Source organism: Microtus ochrogaster, unplaced genomic scaffold (genome assembly GCF_000317375.1).
Source record: "Microtus ochrogaster isolate Prairie Vole_2 unplaced genomic scaffold, MicOch1.0 UNK26, whole genome shotgun sequence".
NCBI lineage: Eukaryota > Metazoa > Chordata > Mammalia > Rodentia > Cricetidae > Microtus > Microtus ochrogaster.
In genome coordinates this window covers 2786939-2791140 of record NW_004949124.1, presented here as the reverse complement: position 1 = coordinate 2791140, position 4202 = coordinate 2786939, and the positions used below count along the sequence as shown (strand labels likewise).

At 44.2% G+C, this 4202-nt stretch overlaps 1 protein-coding gene across 2 annotated transcripts in view; it reads left to right on the top strand.

Moving 5' to 3' along the window:
- The window catches only part of Ypel5 (yippee like 5), a 17038-nt gene that overhangs the window by 614 nt on the left and 12222 nt on the right, over positions 1–4202 (top strand). Inside the window, exon 1 of one of the 2 annotated variants that reach the window (XM_005367952.3) lies at positions 119–424. The exons of the other annotated variant lie outside the window; for it this stretch is intronic. The gene's annotated coding sequence lies outside the window, so the exon portion shown is untranslated. Of the gene's footprint in view, positions 1–118; positions 425–4202 lie in introns of those variants that run through there. 2 annotated transcript variants of the gene reach the window in all.

Genomic DNA, 4202 nt, shown 5'->3' with positions numbered 1-4202 from the left:
GTCGGCCCGCGGGCCCGCGCTCCAGGGCCGCGCTCGCATCCAGCCCGCTGCGGAGAGGCCGGACTCGCGCCCCGGTACCACGGCTGCGGCTCCTGCCCGCTAAGGTGTTAGCTCTCTGCCATCCTGCCTTCGGGTCCCTTCGCACTCGGGGTGTGGGGACACGGCTGGGGGAGCCCGCGCCCGCCCAGCTGTTCCGCCTGTGTTTGTTGTGCCGTGGAGGCCCCGCCGCCGCCGCCGCGCTCTCCGCCTTGCGCCCGGCGATTGGCTGCCGGGCATCACGTGGGCACGATCAGCTGGGCAGGCTGCGGGCGGTCGGCCAGGCGGGGACCCCCAAAGCTGGCTGGGGAGCCCACCTGGAGGCTCCTCCCTGCTGGCGGAGGTAGGCACACGCCTGCGCACCCCTGGATTTCACTCTGCTGGACAGGTAAGTAGGACGGCGGAGTATTGCCAGCGGGAGTGGGACGCCGCAGTAGTACAAAGGTCTGGTTTATCCTGACGCCAACTAATCTCCCTTTGGAGTGGCAGTCAGGGAAGGTGTGCAGCTCATTTATTTTTAAACTTTTTTTCTGTTTACAGAGCCCTGTTGGAAAGCTGAGGATTTTTATTTCAGGTGCCCTCTGACAGATGGAAAAATCTCGAAGTAACCACAGTCTTAACCTTGCTTTTGGAAAATAAGTGAACTTGCTGGTGAACTAGCAGGCACCATAGGAAAGCCCGTCAGACAGTTTTGCAAGCCACACCGGCAGGGTTTGCTGCTGCCTTCCAACATAGAGGAAGTCAAAGTCCTTCACTGTTTCTAGGGTGCATATTTGTGCCAGATGTGAGATGCCTTGATGTATTCTTTTGCTAAGAATTAGTCTCGTAGTGTATTAGGTAAGAAGGAGATTACAGAAAATGTGAACTCTTCCGTTTGGAAGCTACTAATTTAGTAAAAGGTTACAGACCGATGACTTGAGAAAAACCACGATGCTAAATGTTGGGATGTTATGAAATGAGTGTTACAAAAGTTCAAAGATGAGACAGTGAGACACCAGGAGGAGGAAGTCGCAAGTATTCTGAAGAGAATGACATTAGGCCTAGAAAATGAAAAACCAGTGGGTTATGTTGGCCACATGGGCTTAGGAAAAACAGCCTGGGACTTTTACAAATGCAGGAAGATGGAGCATGTTCAATTTGACGGACATGTGTGTGTGTGGATATAAGCACACAGGCCGGTGTGTGTAGTGAAGCACAAGGTATTTTGTACTCTGGAAGGACTAATGCCCTTGTTTTTCGGTAGAGTCCTATACTCCGGAGGCCAGGCTGGCCTTAAACTCTTGGCAACCCTCCCTTATTGTCCTTGGTGCTAGGATTCCAGGTGTGCCAGTTAATGCCTGCTTCATGACCTCATGTGGCCTGTTCAGTACAGATTTCCCCCTTAGTTTATGTGTAAAAACCATCTTATCTCGGAAAGGCACACAGTGAAATTCATTCAATTTGTAAGGGAAACCAAATTGGATTTTTAACAGTGACTTTTCTAAGCACACTTGGTTAATGTATGTGGCTTCCTCTAAAAGAACATCTACTGGAACTTTTCCTAGTCTCATTTGTCTTCTGTCAACTAAGGCGATTTAAAAACAAAATTAAAAAAAAAAAAAGAGGGTGGTGATAAGGCCCTGCAGGTAAAAGTGCTTGATGAAAGTCTGACGGCCTTACTTTTAGTTCAGGGACCCACACGGTAGAAAGAACCTCTTCCACAAAGCTGTCCTGGTCTCCATGTGCCCCACACAATTAACTAAGTCCAATAAAAATGTCTAAATTTAATAAGGAAGTGAGACCTACTCTACACCCTATGAAAAAGCCTATGGGATGTGAAACTACTAAACATATATTCATGAGATGTGAAGGTAGTCCTAAGGGTATTTATCTAGCCTCCTTTGTTTTGGAGTGCCTTGGTAGTTATGTAAGTATGTAAATTAATACTATTTCCCTGATAATGCCTTGTGGTAACAAATGTGTAATTTGGGAACTGTTAGCTAGACATGAATTTGCTATTTGGCACTTCACTCTGGAAACCAAACTATATTGTAGCCATCCAGCAAGAAGCTTTCAGTATTGTATCACAACAAACAAGGGGATCATGTTTGTCTTGCCAAGTTGTTTTTGGGGAGATAACCAGCTCAGATTATTTGCTGACTCATGACTAGCTGCTGAGTGATGTGACTGGTCCTATTTTCTAATGACTAAGCAGTATTCTAGAAATACAGTCAGTATGGAAATTGTTTAACAAAACAAAATAAGGCATTGTCTTATGTGAGAAGATCAGACATTTACTTACTGTCAAATGAAGACGCAGTCCCACAAACAGGACATCATTTGGCCCAGCAGAGTGACTTGATACTGTTCTCTAAGAGGATGGCATGGCTTCCTTATGTCATTGATACTTTACTCTTGCTAACCAAGTACAAAAGTAAGAAAAATTGGGCTGGGGATGTATCGTTGTGGTAATGTGTTTTCCTAACATACACAAGGTATTTGGTTTGATTTCCAGTATTACAAAAAGGAAAAAATAGATTTTATAGATTGAATTGTTGTTTCACCATGTAACTTTAAGTATAATATTGTAAAAAATTTCTATGAAAATAGTTAATGAAACCGAAATAGCATCACATGTTTATTACAGTATTAATTATTTCTAGCTATTAAAAGTTTTATGGTTTTTGTTCTTTCCTTTGTTCTAGAGAGAAGAGACTGAAATCCAAATAGACACTCATTTATTCACGTGAATTCATTTTAGCATAATCAAAAACAAACTACTTCTCAAAGGGGCAAATTTTTCTAACTTCCCATACTGGAACCCTGTGTACCAGCCTCCTTATACGCACTTCTCTTTCCCCATCTGGTGCAATGTCCAGAGGGGGTGGGAACACTGTGATGGGTGTCTGAAAATGCCCCAAAGTTACAATTCCTGAACTAAGGAATAGTCTTTCTGAAGAGGACATTTTTGCAAACAGATGTCAATTGTTCTCCCTGGTATTTTTAGAGCTAGGAAGTGGTATCTCCTTAGGCTAAATCCATTTGCCAGGATTGAGACCACACTGGATTATTAATTATAGGGAGGGCAGGTACCTATTTTAAGACTAAAGTTGAGACACTAAGAACTTGACATCTTAGGTTTCTAGCTTTTGTCCAGTTAATAATTTCTTTTACCTGGGTATTTAACGTGGCTGTAATTAACAGGAGGTGAGGCTGTTACTTGCTACTGTTTCGTATCCATTCTGAACCCTGCTTTCGCATCTGTGGTGGGGCAGAGTTGAAATGGAATATGTAGTCTACTCTTAGGACCTTTATTTAGCACTCACTGTACAGGACCCTGTTCTCAGGATATAGTATCTCCATCTAGATATTTTGCTGTTGCCTTTTTTTTTTTTTTCGAGACAGGGTTTCTCTGTGATTTTGGAGCCTGTCCTGGAACTAGCTCTGTAGACCAGGCTGGTCTCGAACTCACAGAGATCCGCCTGCCTCTGCCTCTGCCTCTGCCTCCCGAGTGCTGGGATTAAAGGCGTGCTCCACCACCGCCCACCTGCTGTTGCCTTTTTACATAGGAAACAGCGTAATTTGTTAAAGTTTACAAGGGTATTGAGGGAGGGGGAGCTGAAATATACAAACAGCTCCTGACTTCAGAGTTTAAGTAATCTAGGCCATGCTGTATAAGTCTTTGAGGCTGAAGCGAGGAGGCGGCAGCTGGATATATATTATTAATTTGAATGATCTTCATATAGTTGATCTTCAGTATGCTAAAGTGGTTATGGGAAGCTAAGAATTTTTGTCTTTGAGATTGGGACTCTCACTGGCTGGTTCTAAACTTTAGTACCCTGCTCAGTCTTCTGAATGCTGAGATTACAGGCCTGAACCACTGTGCCCAACTCAGAATGCCAATGATTTTAGCCAGAAAATCCATGAAGAAAAATGGGAATGGAATTACAGTAATTTGAAAGCTACTTCTACCGATCTTTAGACCTGATTCCAGCTAAGTTTCTGTTTCTGAGGACTGCAAGCCACCAGTTTGTACAGTCACCGTGTAAACTCTGCTGGTAGCTAAAGAGCAGTTAGTTAAGTATAAACAGTGGGCCTGGAGAGATGGCTCAGCGGTTAAGAGTACTCCCTGCTCTTTCAAAGGTCCTGAGTTCAATTCCCAACAGCCACATGGTGTCTCACAGCCA